Source organism: Symsagittifera roscoffensis, chromosome 6, assembly GCF_963678635.1.
Source record: "Symsagittifera roscoffensis chromosome 6, txSymRosc1.1, whole genome shotgun sequence".
NCBI classification, from domain to species: Eukaryota; Metazoa; Xenacoelomorpha; order Acoela; family Convolutidae; genus Symsagittifera; species Symsagittifera roscoffensis.
The window spans coordinates 33,056,971-33,074,886 of record NC_087067.1 but is presented as its reverse complement, the minus strand read 5'-3'; the positions used below and the strand labels follow the sequence as shown (position 1 = coordinate 33,074,886).

The 17,916-nt window shown below is 38.2% G+C and overlaps 10 non-coding genes across 10 annotated transcripts; all 10 read right to left on the bottom strand.

The window, feature by feature from the left end:
* Positions 1-58: 58 nt before the first annotated feature.
* On the bottom strand, positions 59-249 carry LOC134849276 (U2 spliceosomal RNA). Its single transcript, XR_010163302.1, has one exon. It is a non-coding gene; the product is annotated as a U2 spliceosomal RNA (small nuclear RNA).
* A 1,226-nt stretch (positions 250-1,475) lies between these two features.
* On the bottom strand, positions 1,476-1,666 carry LOC134849423 (U2 spliceosomal RNA). Its single transcript, XR_010163442.1, has one exon. It is a non-coding gene; the product is annotated as a U2 spliceosomal RNA (small nuclear RNA).
* Positions 1,667-2,894: 1,228 nt separating this feature from the next.
* Positions 2,895-3,084, bottom strand: LOC134849751 (U2 spliceosomal RNA). Its single transcript, XR_010163758.1, has one exon. It is a non-coding gene; the product is annotated as a U2 spliceosomal RNA (small nuclear RNA).
* A 1,250-nt stretch (positions 3,085-4,334) lies between these two features.
* LOC134849756 (U2 spliceosomal RNA) lies at positions 4,335-4,525 on the bottom strand. Its single transcript, XR_010163763.1, has one exon. It is a non-coding gene; the product is annotated as a U2 spliceosomal RNA (small nuclear RNA).
* A 1,250-nt stretch (positions 4,526-5,775) lies between these two features.
* LOC134849763 (U2 spliceosomal RNA) lies at positions 5,776-5,966 on the bottom strand. The gene has a single exon (XR_010163770.1). It is a non-coding gene; the product is annotated as a U2 spliceosomal RNA (small nuclear RNA).
* Positions 5,967-7,218: 1,252 nt separating this feature from the next.
* On the bottom strand, positions 7,219-7,409 carry LOC134849654 (U2 spliceosomal RNA). Its single transcript, XR_010163668.1, has one exon. It is a non-coding gene; the product is annotated as a U2 spliceosomal RNA (small nuclear RNA).
* Positions 7,410-8,659: 1,250 nt separating this feature from the next.
* LOC134849634 (U2 spliceosomal RNA) lies at positions 8,660-8,850 on the bottom strand. The gene has a single exon (XR_010163648.1). It is a non-coding gene; the product is annotated as a U2 spliceosomal RNA (small nuclear RNA).
* A 1,250-nt stretch (positions 8,851-10,100) lies between these two features.
* On the bottom strand, positions 10,101-10,290 carry LOC134849701 (U2 spliceosomal RNA). Its single transcript, XR_010163712.1, has one exon. It is a non-coding gene; the product is annotated as a U2 spliceosomal RNA (small nuclear RNA).
* Positions 10,291-11,537: 1,247 nt separating this feature from the next.
* On the bottom strand, positions 11,538-11,728 carry LOC134849365 (U2 spliceosomal RNA). Its single transcript, XR_010163387.1, has one exon. It is a non-coding gene; the product is annotated as a U2 spliceosomal RNA (small nuclear RNA).
* A 1,248-nt stretch (positions 11,729-12,976) lies between these two features.
* LOC134849606 (U2 spliceosomal RNA) lies at positions 12,977-13,167 on the bottom strand. Its single transcript, XR_010163621.1, has one exon. It is a non-coding gene; the product is annotated as a U2 spliceosomal RNA (small nuclear RNA).
* Positions 13,168-17,916: the final 4,749 nt, after the last annotated feature.

Genomic DNA, 17,916 nt, shown 5'->3' with positions numbered 1-17,916 from the left:
ATTAAACTCTTCATACTGACATCTTCACTCTATTAAGGTAATTTGCAGGTTCAGAATTTTCAGGTGGACTGCTCCCGATGGTAGTGTAAGACCGGGACAATCCGTGAGTCAACTGAAGCAAGCTTCGGTGTTAACTCGGGAAGTAAAAATCAGTTTAATATTGGTGCCAGGCTATGCCCAGCATGCCAGATATTAAACTGACAAGAACAGATACTACACATGATCTTAGCCAAAAGGCCGAGAAGCGATAACTAAACATTTTCCCAATTTTGGTACATGCCTTGAACACAACAATGAAAAAACAGCTCGCATCATAAAAATTTATATTTATCCGACTGGGTTGAGAGCTGGGTTGCTCCCGGACCAACTTATGAAAGGTCAAGGGGGAAATTGAAAAGAGGTAGCCATAATGACACTTCGCCCTAACAAAACTCCCCTGCTGGCTAGTAAATCTATCGTAAGAGTACAGTAGACTACATTATAACCATCCGCGTTTGTGCCGTTACATACGACATGGGCTTAACGATGTGGACAAAGACAGAATCTGCGGTTCTGCCTTAGGCATTTGAGTAATTCCGCTTCCATTTATATCCTGACTAGCATATAACTATGTACATTACTTTTAAAACACTCGCCCTCGCGCGAGAGTAGAAATATGCTCTTATACCATGTAAAATTTTGCACGCTCACGTTATAATTTATGCAATTCAAACAAAATTTGAAAAATTGACAATTTTCAGAATTTTTTTGGCCCAATGAGTTTTATGGCGGAGCGTGTACAGGGTGTCTTAGATGACCATCTATGGCATGATAGCCGCTCACTCAACGTTAGTGGCATATGGTGGAATACCAGCCAGGATACTGATAGATGCTTTTAGCCTAATTGTTGTGATAAACTTATTAAATAGGTAAGTATTCGAATCTATTTGATAAGTTTTCTTTGAATGCACTCTGCGATAGCAGAGAGCACCCCATTTTATGAAAAATGCAAGAAAAAAATTGCACTAACTTAAAAGTTAGCTTTTAGGTCGATTTTCTTCCAAAATGGCCGAATTTCAGCTCCCCCCAAAATTTCAACTGATGATTACTCCACAAACACTGCAGCTACAGAAGTCGTTTTGGGCTCGTTGGAATTGTTCTGAGTCCAAAATTTTGATACAATATTGAAAAAATAAAATTTAGAAAGAAAAAAACAAAAATTTTGAAATTTTCGTTTTTTGCACCACGCTCGATTAGGCTTAACTTTTTGGCATCACCGAGCTTTCAGGAACTCATAACTTTGAACTGGTTCGACGAAATTGGTTCATTTTTTCAGTCCCCCAAGATTTGACAATGGTCTTACGATAGAAATAGAAAAATTTGGAAGTCTTAAGTTTTTTGGGCAAGTTATGGCCGTTCGCGCAATTCACCAGGCTCAATTAAACTCTTCATACTGACATCTTCACTCTATTAAGGTAATTTGCAGGTTCAGAATTTTCACGTGGACTGCTCCCGATGGTAGTGTAAGACCGGGACAATCCGTGAGTCAACTGAAGCAAGCTTCGGTGTTAACTCGGGAAGTAAAAATCAGTTTAATATTGGTGCCAGGCTATGCCCAGCATGCCAGATATTAAGCTGACAAGAACAGATACTACACATGATCTTAGCCAAAAGGCCGAGAAGCGATAACTAAACCTTTTCCCAATTTTGGTACATGCCTTGAACACAATAATGAAAAAACAGCTCGCATCATAAAAATTTATATTTATCCGACTGGGTTGAGAGCTGGGTTGCTCCCGGACCAACTTATGAAAGGTCAAGGGGGAAAGTTGAAAAGAGGTAGCCATAATGACACTTCGCCCTAACAAAACTCCCCTGCTGGCTAGTAAATCTATCGTAAGAGTACAGTAGACTACATTATAACCATCTGCGTTTGTGCCGTTACATACGACATGGGCTTAACGATGTGGACAAAGACAGAATCTGCGGTTCTGCCTTAGGCATTTGAGTAATTCCGCTTCCATTTATATCCTGACTAGCATATAACTATGTACATTACTTTTAAAACACTCGCCCTCGCGCGAGAGTAGAAATATGCTCTTATACCATGTAAAATTTTGCACGCTCACGTTATAATTTATGCAATTCAAACAAAATTTGAAAAATTGACAATTTTCAGAATTTTTTTGGCCCAATGAGTTTTATGGCGGAGCGTGTACAGGGTGTCTTAGATGACCATCTATGGCATGATAGCCGCTCACTCAACGTTAGTGGCATATGGTGGAATACCAGCCAGGATACTGATAGATGCTTTTAGCCTAATTGTTGTGATAAACTTATTAAATAGGTAAGTATTCAAATCTATTTGATAAGTTTTCTTTGAATGCACTCTGCGATAGCAGAGAGCACCCCATTTTATGAAAAATGCAAGAAAAAAAATTGCACTAACTTAAAAGTTAGCTTTTAGGTCGATTTTCTTCCAAAATGGCCGAATTTCAGCTCCCCCCAAAATTTCAACTGATGATTACTCCACAAACACTGAAGCTACAGAAGTTGTTTTGGGCTCGTTGGAATTTTTCTGAGTCCAAAATTTTGATACAATATTGAAAAAATAAAATTTAGACAGAAAAGAACAAAAATTTTGAAATTTTCGTTTTTTGCACCACGCTTGATTAGGCTTAACTTTTTGGCATCACCGAGCTTTCAAGAACTCATAACTTTGAACTGGTTCGACGAAATTGGTTCATTTTTTCAGTCCCCTAAGATTTGACAATGGTCTTACGATAGAAATAGAAAAATTTGGAAGTCTTAAATTTTTTGGGCAAGTTATGGCCGTTCGCGCAATTCACCAGGCTCAATTAAACTCTTCATACTGACATCTTCACTCTATTAAGGTAATTTGCAGGTTCAGAATTTTCAGGTGAACTGCTCCCGATGGTAGTGTAAGACCGGTACAATCCGTGAGTCAACTGAAGCAAGCTTCGGTGTTAACTCGGGAAGTAAAAATCAGTTTAATATTGGTGCCAGGCTATGCCCAGCATGCAGATATTAAGCTGACAAGAACAGATACTACACATGATCTTAGCCAAAAGGCCGAGAAGCGAGAACTAAACCTTTTCCCAATTTTGGTACATGCCTTGAACACAACAATGAAAAAACAGCTCGCATCATAAAAATTTATATTTATCCGACTGGGTTGAGAGCTGGGTTGCTCCCGGACCAACTTATGAAAGGTCGAGGGGGAAAATTGAAAAGAGGTAGCCATAGGGACACTTCGCCCTCACAAAACTCCCCTGCTGGCTAGTAAATCTATCGTAAGAGTACAGTAGACTACATTATAACCATCTGCGTTTGTGCCGTTACATACGACATGGGCTTAACGATGTGGACAAAGACAGAATCTGCGGTTCTGCCTTAGGCATTTGAGTAATTCCGCTTCCATTTATATCCTGACTAGCATATAACTATGTACATTACTTTTAAAACACTCGCCCTCGCGCGAGAGTAGAAATATGCTCTTATACCATGTAAAATTTTGCACGCTCACGTTATAATTTATGCAATTCAAACAAAATTTGAAAAATTGACAATTTTCAGAATTTTTTTGGCCCAAAGAGTTTTATGACCAAATCGGCTGGTCAAAACCTACGGAGCGTGTACAGGGTGTCTTAGATGACCATCTATGGCATGATAGCCGCTCACTCAACGTTAGTGGCATATGGTCGGATACCAGCCAGGATACTGATAGATGCTTTTAGCCTAATTGTTGTGATAAACTTATTAAATAGGTAAGTTTTCAAATCTATTTGATAAGTTTCTTTGAATGCACTCTGCGACAGCAGAGAGCACCCCATTTTATGAAAAATGCCAGAAAAAAAACTGCACTAACTGAAAAGTTAGTTTTTAGGTCGATTTTCTTCCAAAATGGCCGAATTTCAGCTCCCCCCAAAATTTCAACTGATGATTACTCCACGAACACTGAAGCTACAGAAGTTGTTTTTGGCTCGTTGGAATTGTTCTGAGTTCAAAATTTTGATACAATATTGAAAAAATAAAATTTAGACAGAAAAGAACAAAAATTTTGAAATTTTCGTTTTTTGCACCACAATCGATTAGGCTTAACTTTTTGGCATCACCGAGCTTTCAAGAACTCATAACTTTCAACTGGTTCGACGAAATTGGTTCATTTTTTCAGTCCCCCAAGATTTGACAATGGTCTTACGATAGAAATAGAAAAACTTGGAAGTCTTAAGTTTTTTGGGCAAGTTATGGCCGTTCGCGCAATTCACCAGGCTCAATTAGACTCTGCATACTGACATCTTCACTCTATTAAGGTAATTTTCAGGTTCATAATTTTCAGGTGAACTGCTCCCGATGGTAGTGTAAAGCCGGGACAATCCGTGAGTCAACTGAAGCAAGCTTCGGTGTTAACTCGGGAAGTAAAAATCAGTTTAATATTGGTGCCAGGCTATGCCGAGCATGGCAGATATTAAGCTGACAAGATCAGATACTACACATGATCTTAACCAAAAGGCCGAGAAGCGATAACTAAACCTTTCCCATTTTTGGTATATGCCTTGAACACAACAATGAAAAAACAGCTCGCATCATAAAAATTTTTATTTATCCGACTGGGTTGAGAGCTGGAATGCTCCCGGACCAACTTATGAAAGGTCAAGGGGGAAAATTGAAAAGAGGTAGCCATAATGACACTTCGCCCTAACAAAACTCCCCTGCTGGCTAGTAAATCTATCGTAAGAGTACAGTAGACTACATTATAACCATCTGCGTTTGTGCCGTTACATACGACATGGGCTTAACCATGTGGACAAAGACAGAATCTGCGGTTCTGCCTTAGGCATTTGAGTAATTCCGCTTCCATTTATATCCTGACTAGCATATAACTATGTACATTACTTTTAAAACACTCGCCCTCGCGCGAGAGTAGAAATATGCTCTTATACCATGTAAAATTTTGCACGCTCACGTTATATTTTATGCAATTCAAACAAAATTTGAAAAATTGACAATTTTCAGAATTTTTTTGGCCCAATGAGTTTTATGGCCAAATCGGCTGGTCAAAACCTACGGAGCGTGTACAGGGTGTCCTAGATGACCATCTATGGCATGATAGCCGCTCACTCAACGTTAGTGGCATATGGTGGAATACCAGCCAGGATACTGATAGATGCTTTTAGCCTAATTGTTGTGATAAACTTATTAAATAGGTAAGTATTCAAATCTATTTGATAAGTTTTCTTTGAATGCACTCTGCGACAGCAGAGAGCACCCCATTTTATGAAAAATGCAAGAAAAAAAATTGCACTAAATTAAAAGTTAGCTTTTAGGTCGATTTTCTTCCAAAGTGGCCGAATTTCAGCTGCCCCCAAAATTTCAACTGATGATTACTCCACGAACACTGAAGCTACAGAAGTCGTTTTGGGCTCGTTGGAATTTTTCTGAGTCCAAAATTGTGATACAATATTGAAAAATTAAAATTTAGACAGAAAAGAACAAAAATTTTGAAATTTTCATTTTTTGCACCACGCTCGATTAGGCTTAACTTTTTGGCATCACCGAGCTTTCAAGAACTCATAATTTTGAACTGGTTCGACGAAATTGGTTCATTTTCTCAGTCCTCTAAGATTTGACGATGGTCTTACGATAGAAATAGAAAAATTTGGAAGTCTTAAGTTTTTTGGGCAAGTTATGGCCGTTGGCGCAATTCACCAGGCTCAATTGGACTCTTCATACTGACATCTTCACTCTATTAAGGTAATTTGCAGGTTCAGAATTTTCAGGTGGACTGCTCCCGATGGTAGTGTAAGACCGGGACAATCCGTGAGTCAACTGAAGCAAGCTTCGGTGTTAACTCGGGAAGTAAAAATCAGTTTAATATTGGTGCCAGGCTCTGCCCAGCATTCCAGATATTAAGGTGACAAGAACAGATACTACACATGATCATAGCCAAAAGGCCGAGAAGCGTGAACTAAACCTTTTCCTAATTTTGGTACATGCCTTGAACACAACAATGAAAAAACAGCTCGCATCATAAAAATTTTTATTTATCCGACTGGGTTGAGAGCTGGGTTGCTCCCGGACCAACTTATGAAAGGTCAAGGGGGAAAGTTGAAAAGAGGTAGCCATAATGACACTTCGCCCTAACAAAACTCCCCTGCTGGCTAGTAAATCTATCGTAAGAGTACAGTAGACTACATTATAACCATCTGCGTTTGTGCCGTTACATACGACATGGGCTTAACGATGTGGACAAAGACAGAATCTGCGGTTCTGCCTTAGGCATTTGAGTAATTCCGCTTCCATTTATATCCTGACTAGCATATAACTATGTACATTACTTTTAAAACACTCGCACTCGCGCGAGAGTAGAAATATGCTCTTATACCATGTAAAATTTTGCACGCTCACGTTATAATTTATGCAATTCAAACAAAATTTGAAAAATTGACAATTTTCAGAATATTTTTGGCCCAATGAGTTTTATGGCCAAATCGGCTGGTCAAAACCTACGGAGCGTGTACAGGGTGTCTTAGATGACCATCTATGGCATGATAGCCGCTCACTCAACGTTAGTGGCATATGGTCGAATAGCAGCCAGGATACTGATAGATGCTTTTAGCCTAATTGTTGTGATAAACTTATTAAATAGGTAAGTTTTCAAATCTATTTGATAAGTTTCTTTGAATTCACTCTGCGACAGCAGAGAGCACCCCATTTTATGAAAAATGCAAGAAAAAAATTGCACTAATTTAAAAGTTAGCTTTTAGGTCGATTTTCTTCCAAAATGGCCGAATTTCAGCTCCCCCCCCCAAAATTTCAACTGATGATTACTCCACGAACACTGAAGCTAAAGAAGTCGTTTTGGGCTCGTTGGAATTGTTCTGAGTCCAAAATTGTGATACGATATTGAAAAAATAAAATTTAGACAGAAAAGAACAAAAATTTTGAAATTTTCGTTTTTTGCACCACGCTCGATTAGGCTTAACTTTTTGGCATCACCGAGCTTTCAAGAACTCATAACTTTGAACTGGTTCGACGAAATTGGTTCATTTTCTCAGTCCCCCAAGATTTGACGATGGTCTTACGATAGAAATAGAAAAATTTGGAAGTCTTAAGTTTTTTGGGCAAGTTATGGCCGTTCGCGCAATTCACCAGGCTCAATTAGACTCTTCTTACTGACATCTTCACTCTATTAAGGTAATTTGCAGGTTCAGAATTTTCAGGTGGACTGCTCCCGATGGTAGTGTAAGACCGGGACAATCCGTGAGTCAACTGAAGCAAGCTTCGGTGTTAACTCGGGAAGTAAAAATCAGTTTAATATTGGTGCCAGGCTACGCCCAGCATGCCAGATATTAAGCTGACAAGAACAGATACTACACATGATCTCAGCCAAAAGGCCGGGAAGCGATAGCTAAACCTTTTCCTAATTTTGGTACATGCCTTGAACACAACAATGAAAAAACAGCTCGCATCATAAAAATTTCTTTATTTATCCGACTGGGTTGAGAGCTGGGTCGCTCCCGGACCAACTTATGAAAGGTCAAGGGGGAAAGTTGAAAAGGGGTAGCCATAATGACACTTCGCCCTAACAAAACTCCCCTGCTGGCTAGTAAATCTATCGTAAGAGTACAGTAGACTACGTTATAACCATCTGCATTTGTGCCGTTACATACGACATGGGCTTAACGATGTGGACAAAGACAGAATCTGCGGTTCTGCCTTAGTCATTTGAGTAATTCCGCTTCCATTTATATCCTGACTAGCATATAACTATTTACATTACTTTTAAAACACTCGCCCTCGCGCGAGAGTAGAAATATGCTCTTATACCATGTAAAATTTTGCACGCTCACGTTATAATTTATGCAATTCAAACAAAATTTGAAAAATTGACAATTTTCAGAATTTTTTTGGCCCAATGAGTTTTTTGGCCAAATCGGCTGGTCAAAATCTACGGAGCGTGTACAGGGTGTCTTAGATGACCATCTATGGCATGATAGCCGCTCACTCAACGTTAGTGGCATATGGTCGAATACCAGCCAGGATACTGATAGATGCTTTTAGCCTAATTGTTGTGATAAACTTATTAAATAGGTTAGTTTTCAAATCTATTTGATAAGTTTCTTTGAATGCACTCTGCGCAGCAGAGAGCACCCCATTTTATGAAAAATGCAAGAAAAAAATTGCACTAACTTAAAAGTTAGCTTTTAGGTCGATTTTCTTCCAAAATGGCCGAATTTCAGCTCCCCCCAAAATTTCAACTGATGATTACTCCACGAACACTGAAGCTAAAGAAGTCGTTTTGGGCTCGTTGGAATTGTTCTGAGTCCAAAATTGTGATACGATATTGAAAAAATAAAATTTAGACAGAAAAGAACAAAAATTTTGAAATTTTCGTTTTTTGCACCACGCTCGATTAGGCTTAACTTTTTGGCATCACCGAGCTTTCAAGAACTCATAACTTTGAACTGGTTCGACGAAATTGGTTCATTCTCTCAGTCCCCCAAGATTTGACGATGGTCTTACGATAGAAATAGAAAAATTTGGAAGTCTTAAGTTTTTTGGGCAAGTTATGGCCGTTCGCGCAATTCACCAGGCTCAATTAGACTCTTCATACTGACATCTTCACTCTATTAAGGTAATTTGCAGGTTCAGAATTTTCAGGTGGACTGCTCCCGATGGTAGTGTAAGACCGGGACAATCCGTGAGTCAACTGAAGTATGCTTCGGTGTTAACTCGGGAAGTAAAAATCAGTTTAATATTGGTGCCAGGCTATGCCCAGCATGCCAGATATTAAGCTGACAAGAACAGATACTACACATGATCTTAGCCAAAAGGCCGAGAAGCGATAGCTAAACCTTTTCCTAATTTTGGTACATGCCTTGAACACAACAATGAAAAAACAGCTCGCATCATAAAAATTTATTTTTATCCGACTGGGTTGAGAGCTGGGTCGCTCCCGGACCAACTTATGAAAGGTCAAGGGGGAAAGTTGAAAAGAGGTAGCCATAATGACACTTCGCCCTAACAAAACTCCCCTGCTGGCTAGTAAATCTATCGTAAGAGTACAGTAGACTACGTTATAACCATCTGCGTTTGTGCCGTTACATACGACATGGGCTTAACGATGTGGACAAAGACAGAATCTGCGGTTCTGCCTTAGGCATTTGAGTAATTCCGCTTCCATTTATATCCTGACTAGCATATAACTATGTACATTACTTTTAAAACACTCGCCCTCGCGCGAGAGTAGAAATATGCTCTTATATCATGTAAAATTTTGCACGCTAACGTTATAATTTATGCAATTCAAACAAAATTTGAAAAATTGACAATTTTCAGAATTTTTTTGGCCCAATGAGTTTTATGGCCAAATCGGCTGGTCAAAACCTACGGAGCGTGTACAGGGTGTCTTAGATGACCATCTATGGCATGATAGCCGCTCACTCAACGTTAGTGGCATATGGTCGAATACCAGCCAGGATACTGATAGATGCTTTTAGCCTAATTGTTGTGATAAACTTACTAAATAAGTAAGTTTTCAAATCTATTTGATAAGTTTCTTTGAATGCACTCTGCGACAGCAGAGAGCATCCCATTTTATGAAAAATGCAAGAAAAAAAATTGCACTAACTTAAAAGTTAGCTTTTAGGTCGATTTTCTTCCAAAATGGCCGAATTTCAGCTCCCCCCAAAATTTCAACTGATGATTACTCCACGAACACTGAAGCTACAGAAGTCGTTTTGGGCTCGTTGGAATTGTTCTGAGTCCAAAATTTTGATACAATATTAAAAAAATAAAATTTAGACAGAAAAGAACAAAAATTTTGAAATTTTCATTTTTTGCACCACGCTCGATTAGGCTTAACTTTTTGGCATCACCGAGTTTTCAAGAACTCATAACTTTGAACTGGTTCGACAAAATTGGTTCATTTTTTCAGTCCCCCAAGATTTGACAATGGTCTTACGATAGAAATAGAAAAATTTGGAAGTCTTAATTTTTTTGGGCAAGTTATGGCCGTTCGCGCAATTCACCAGGCTCAATTAGACTCTTCATACTGACATCTTCACTCTATTAAGGTAATTTGCAGGTTCAGAATTTTCAGGTGGACTGCTCCCGATGGTAGTGTAAGACCGGGACGATCCGTGAGTCAACTGAAGCAAGCTTCGGTGTTAACTCGGGAAGTAAAAATCAGTTTAATATTGGAGCCAGGCTATGCCCAGCATGCCAGATATTAAGCTGACAAGAACAGATATACACATGATCTTAGCCAAAAGGCCGAGAAGCGATAACTAAACCTTTCCCAATTTTGGTATATGCCTTGAACACAACAATGAAAAAACAGCTCGCATCATAAAAATTTATATTTATCCGACTGGGTTGAGAGCTGGGTTGCTCCCGGACCAACTTATGAAAGGTCAAGGCGGAAAATTGAAAAGAGGTAGCCATAAGGACACTTCGCCCTAACAAAACTCCCCTGCTGGCTAGTAAATCTATCGTAAGAGTACAGTAGACTACATTATAACCATCTGCGTTTATGCCGTTACATACGACATGGGCTTAACGATGTGGACAAAGACAGAATCTGCGGTTCTGCCTTAGGCATTTGAGTAATTCCGCTTCCATTTATATCCTGACTAGCATATAACTATGTACATTACTTTTAAAACACTCGCCCTCGCGCGAGAGTAGAAATATGCTCTTATACCATGTAAAATTTTGCACGTTCACGTTATAATTTATGCAATTCAAACAAAATTTGAAAAATTGACAATTTTCAGAATTTTTTGGCCCAATGAGTTTTATGGCCAAATCGGCTGGTCAAAACCTACGGAGCGTGTACAGGGTGTCTTAGATGACCATCTATGGCATGATAGCCGCTCACTCAACGTTAGTGGCATATGGTCGAATACCAGCCAGGATACTGATAGATGCTTTTAGCCTAATTGTTGTGATAAACTTATTAAATAGGTAAGTTTTCAAATCTATTTGATAAGTTTCTTTGAATGCACTCTGCGACAGCAGAGAGCTCCCCATTTTATGAAAAGTGCAAGAAAAAAATTGCACTAAGTTAAAAGTTAGCTTTTAGGTCGATTTTCTTCCAAAATGGCCGAATTTCAGCTCCCCCCAAAATTTCAACTGATGATTACTCCACGAACACTGAAGCTAAAGAAGTCGTTTTGGGCTCGTTGGAATTGTTCTGAGTCCAAAATTGTGATACGATATTGAAAAAATAAAATTTAGTCAGAAAAGAACAAAAATTTTGAAATTTTCTTTTTTTGCACCATGCTCGATTAGGCTTAACTTTTTGGCATCACCGAGCTTTCAAGAACTCATAACCTTGAACTGGTTCGACGAAATTGGTACATTTTCTCAGTCCCCCAAGATTTGACGATGGTCTTACGATAGAAATAGAAAAATTTGGAAGTCTTAAGTTTTTTGGGCAAGTTATGGCCGTTCGCGCAATTCACCAGGCTCAATTAGACTCTTCATACTGACATCTTCACTCTATTAAGGTAATTTGCAGGTTCAGAATTTTCAGGTGGACTGCTCCCGATGGTAGTGTAAGACCGGGACAATCCGTGAGTCAACTGAAGCAAGCTTCGGTGTTAACTCGGGAAGTAAAAATCAGTTTAATATTGGTGCCAGGCTATGCCCAGCATGCCAGATATTAAGCTGACAAGAACAGATACTACACATGATCTTAGCCAAAAGGCCGAGAAGCGATAGCTAAACCTTTTCCTAATTTTGGTACATGCCTTGAACACAACAATGAAAAAACAGCTCGCATCATAAAAATTTATTTTTATCCGACTGGGTTGAGAGCTGGGTCGCTCCCGGACCAACTTATGAAAGGTCAAGGGGGAAAGTTGAAAAGAGGTAGCCATAATGACACTTCGCCCTAACAAAACTCCCCTGCTGGCTAGTAAATCTATCGTAAGAGTACAGTAGACTACGTTATAACCATCTGCGTTTGTGCCGTTACATACGACATGGGATTAACGATGTGGACAAAGACAGAATCTGCGGTTCTGCCTTAGGCATTTGAGTAATTCCGCTTCCATTTATATCCTGACTAGCATATAACTATGTACATTACTTTCAAAACACTCGCCCTCGCGCGAGAGTAGAAATATGCTCTTATACCATGTAAAATTTTGCACGCTCACGTTATAATTTATGCAATTCAAACAAAATTTGAAAAATTGACAATTTTCAGAATTTTTTGGTCCAATGAGTTTTATGGCCAAATCGGCTGGTCAAAACCTACGGAGCGTGTACAAGGTGTCTTAGATGACCATCTATGGCATGATAGCCGCTCACTCAACGTTAGTGGCATATGGTCGAATACCAGCCAGGATACTGATAGATGCTTTTAGCCTAATTGTTGTGATAAACTTATTAAATAGGTAAGTTTTCAAATCTATTTGATAAGTTTCTTTGAATGCACTCTGCGACAGCAGAGAGCACCCCATTTTATGAAAAATGCAAGAAAAAAATTGCACTAACTTAAAAGTTAGCTTTTAGGTCGATTTTCTTCCAAAATGGCCGAATTTCAGCTCCCCCCAAAATTTCAACTGATGATTACTCCACGAACACTGAAGCTAAAGAAGTCGTTTTGGGCTCGTTGGAATTTTTCTGAGTCCAAAATTGTGATACGATATTGAAAAAATAAAATTTAGACAGAAAAGAACAAAAATTTTGAAATTTTCGTTTTTTGCACCACGCTCGATTAGGCTTAACTTTTTGGCATCACCGAGCTTTCAAGAACTCATAACTTTGAACTGGTTCGACAAAATTGGTTCATTTTCTCAGTCCCCCAAGATTTGATGATGGTCTTACGATAGAAATAGAAAAATTTGGAAGTCTTAAGTTTTTTGGGCAAGTTATGGCCGTTCGCGCAATTCACCAGGCTCAATTAGACTCTTCATACTGACATCTTCACTCTATTAAGGTAATTTGCAGGTTCAGAATTTTCAGGTGGACTGCTCCCGATGGTAGTGTAAGACCGGGACAATCCGTGAGTCAACTGAAGCAAGCTTCGGTGTTAACTCGGGAAGTAAAAATCAGTTTAATATTGGTGCCAGGCTATGCCCAGCATGCCAGATATTAAGCTGACAAGAACAGATACTACACATGATTTTAGCCAAAAGGCCGAGAAGCGATAACTAAACCTTTCCCATTTTTGGTATATGCCTTGAACACAACAATGAAAAAACAGCTCGCATCATAAAAATTTATATTTATCCGACTGGGTTGAGAGCTGGGTTGCTCCCGGACCAACTTATGAAAGGTCAAGGGGGAAAATTGAAAAGAGGTAGCCATAACAAAACTCCCCTGCTGGCTAGTAAATCTATCGTAAGAGTACAGTAGACTACGTTATAACCATCTGCGTTTGTGCCGTTACATACGACATGGGCTTAACGATGTGGACAAAGACAGAATCTGCGGTTCTGCCATAGGCATTTGAGTAATTCCGCTTCCATTTATATCCTGACTAGCATATAACTATGTACATTACTTTTAAAACACTCGCCCTCGCGCGAGAGTAGAAATATGCTCTTATACCATGTAAAATTTTGCACGCTCACGTTATAATTTATGCAATTCAAACAAAATTTGAAAAATTGACAATTTTCAGAATTTTTTTGGCCCAATGAGGTTTATGGCCAAATCGGCTGGTCAAAACCTACGGAGCGTGTACAGGGTGTCTTAGATGACTATCTATGGCATGATAGCCGCTCACTCAACGTTAGTGGCATATGGTCGAATAACAGCCAGGATACTGATAGATGCTTTTAGCCTAATTGTTGTGACTTACATCATAATAACGGCCAAGACGAAATTAGTAACTTTGCATGCGATTTGCTTAGGAAAAACTTATAACTTAGTCAAGACGTGCCTGTTTTCAGAACGTCCTAGAGGTTATAAGGACCACATCAGTATGAATTGCATCTATATTGACCTCAGCAAGCCAAATTTTGAAAGAAAAGTACGACATGACTACGTTATAGCATTTCCAGAATCAAAACTGTATGTATTAAGCTTAAAAGAAAACGCCATCTTGATCAATTTTAAACTGTATAATTCATTCCAAACACGCAAACAGTGTAAGTTAGAAGTTTTGAACTATTTCTCAACCGAAAACTCGAATTTTCAGAGATTTTACCAAATCCGAAAAATTTCGGCTTTGACAAAGTCAGAATCTGGCAGTATATACTGCTCTATTTGCATCAATCCCCACAGTAAGGACTTTTCAGTCCTTACTGCCCTAGCTAGAAAGCATGATAGGCAACGGGGAGATACGTTGATTTTGGTGGTGGTGATAGTAAAACCCCATCAGGTCTTTACTCATAGAACCCCGAATAACATTATGAAACCGGCTATCTTTAACTATTCAAATTCGCATGCAAAATTTTTTCCAACAGACTTTTAATCTAGTCATGACGTGCTTTTATACATTAAACTGTAGAGGTCTAGGTAATCACCTCAAACTTCTAGGCATCCTGGTTGACCTGAATAAGCCAAAACATGGGGGGAAATTACATCATGACTACGTTATAGCGTTACAAGAAACAAAATTGTATGTATTAAGCTCAAAGCATAAGGCCATTTTGACCAGCTATAAATTGAATTATCTAATCCAGCCATGCAGCCATAATAACTCAGGAGGTTTACTTTTATTATTTCCCAATAAATGGAAAATTCAGAGTTTTAACCAAAGCCACATGGCTTTGGCTCTGAAAGAGTCAGAATCTGGCAGCATTTACTGCTCTATATATATCAATCCCCTCAGCAAGGACTATTCAGTCCTTACTGGCCTAGCTAACAAATTAGCCGAGCTACGCAGAGATACATAGATTTTGGTTGGGGGTGACTTTAACTGCCGATCAAGTTCTGAATTATGCAATCTTGCATTACATCGTAGTGACCGGCGGGTCCAAAGATATCACATAATTTGCAACATTTTCGAATCAATTGGATGCTTTGACCTTTTCAAGGTCTGGAACAAAGTGTATCCCACCCATTTTGACCAAAAATCAAAATCCGAATCGCGTCTAGACTACATTTTTAGCAATAAAATTGACGAAATAACGACCTTGACTACATTATACACAAATTATAGCGACCATAATGCATTACATGCATGTTTTTCAAATTTTCAAGATTTTATGCATGTAAATGGCCAAAGTTACTGGAAATTGAATTATAACGTAGTTAGAGAGCACAATAAGCCTTCAGAACTGGTAGAAACACTCCAGGGGCTGTCTGATGAGTCTCTGAAACTGCCATTATCAGGGACATACGACAAATTTAAAGCCAGACTTCGTGACTGGTTGCGTTTTTTATGCATTAATGGCCATAGACAATTGAATAAAAATATCGCCCCCTACATACAAAGTAGTAAGCCTGCAGATATACATTCCATCAATTCAGAGACAACCAGACAGCCCCAGTTGGCCTCTAGACAGGCCAACTGTCCTTACTCTTCTCTCCGAGATGAGATGGACTTGAGGACCAAATTTAAGTCCATTCGTGGATTTTATTTAGATCTCAACCATGGTGATTCGGGTGCGCTTAAATCACTGCTAAGTTACTTCAAAGTTAATAAAAGTATTAAGCAAATAAAGCTGAAAAGTGGTGAAATTTCCAATGACATTGATGAAATTTTGAACGAATTCTCGAGCTTTTACTCCAATATTTACTATAAAAAAACGGTTGCTGACGCCAACTACGCACCTAGGGAGGAGCTTTTGAAGGTTTTTAAGCTGCGGAATTCAAAACGAATAAAGAAAATTACCAAAATGTTTAATAATTCGCCAATAGGTGAAGAGGATGTGAAGCAAGCGATAAATAAATTAAATAAAAATAGCGCACCTGGATCTGATGGTCTTACTTCAGACTTGTATAAAAGCCACTCAAATTTTTTCGCTCAGTTATTGGCTGAATTATTTAACTCGATGTGCTACAATAAAGCGGCACCTAGGTCGTTTCTCATTTCAATAATAAAACTCATCCCAAAAATTGAAAACAGTTTAAATGTGGACGAATTCCGACCAATAGGCCTCCTTAACACTGATCTCAAAATTCTTTCCCATGTTCTGGCATCTCGTTTAAGAGACCCTCTAAATAATCTAATACGCAAACATCAACTTGCATAATTAGGGCTAGATTAGCTCAAGAAAAACTCGGAAAATCTAATTGTGTGGTAGCCATCGATTTCAGTAAGGCTTTTGACCGTATGGACCGTGATTACATTTTGAACGTTTTAACAGCCATAGGCTGTCCAGAAATCATAACTTCTTTGATATCCATCATATACACTGATACCAAAGCGATGATAGAAATAGGTGGCTACCTATCACGATCAATTAGAGTCGACAATGGGATTAAACAAGGATGCCCTCTTTCGGCGCTTTTGTTCATTTTAGGAATGGAACCTTTACTCCAAGCCATACGCTATAATAATTCTATCAAATCCAACCAAGCACTTAAAATTGTGGCCTACGCCGATGATATTAGTGTTTTCATTAAACGCGCTTGTATCGGAAATTTACTTGATGAAATCAATAAGTTCAATTTGGTATCAAAACTTGCTATAAACGTAGATAAAACCAAAGTTCTGAGTTTAGGTTTCGTGCCTAAACAGTTGAAGAAAGTATCATCCCTTAAATTATTAGGCATACGCTTAAGCTTGAATGATTCATTGAAAATTAAAACCAAGATATTGGAAGATACGATTAATAATTCAGCTAAATTCAGCTTAAAATGTATGACTCTCGGGCGCGAAGCCTGAATATTGAGACTTTTGTGACCTCAAGACTCGTATATGTGATGAGGCACTTGGAGTTGACAAAAACTTTCATTGATAGGTTAGAAATGAAATTAATTAACAGTGTATGGCTTGGAGGAAAACATTCAATCAACAAGCAGATCTTATACCTTCCATTCAATAATGGAGGCACAAGCTTCAAAAATTTAAATTTTTATATTGCGGCTGCAAAAATTTTCGACACGGTATCCCTACTTAATACCTTGGGTAGCAACAAAGAAGTGATCTACTTCAAAAAATCTAAGATTTTCAGATCCTTCAAAAAATTCTTAATTAAAAAAAACATTTTCATTCTCGAGTTTGCTCGAGATAGTTTTCAGCTAGTTCAAAATGGAAAAGTAATTAATCCTATGAAGATGAACATGCCTAGTCTTTATGCAGAGTTGATGCTTCCAAATTATAAAACGAAGGTTATAGCTAGAAAAATTGCGAATTTCTACCCGGATCTTAATCTATCAGACAAATCTTTGATTTTTCAATTCCTAACCAAAATATGGAAACATAAAAAGTTCACCCCTCTAGATAAAAACATTCTCTACTTATTTTTCTTAAACAGTTATCTGGATAAGCCCAGGAAATGGATTAAAAATTTGGTGGACCACCCCCTTTGTTACTCTTGTGAAAGAGAGTTCGAAACCATGCAACATTTGTTTTTCGCTTGTGAAAACTGCTCTACTTTTAAAGAAAAACTTAATTTCAATTCAATAAAAGATCTGCTTGTTGAAGAAAATGTAATAGGCATGAAATACATTGTAGCTAAGCTGATATCATCATGGTGTCAAGATACATCTGAATATCTCAAAAAACTTGGTTCCATTCCATAAAATGATTATCTTCATGGTGTATTATATTACATTTGATGTCGTATTTCTTTTCTGCTAACTCTAACTAAATATGTGTAACTAATTGCTTTCCTTTTTTGTAATTTGTAATTACAATCGTTAATAAATTATTTGAAAGCCTAATTGTTGTGATAAACTTATTAAATAGGTTAGTTTTCAAATCTATTTGATAAGTTTTGTTTGAATGCACTCTGCGATAGCAGAGAGCATCTCATTTTATGAAAAATGCAAGAAAAAAAA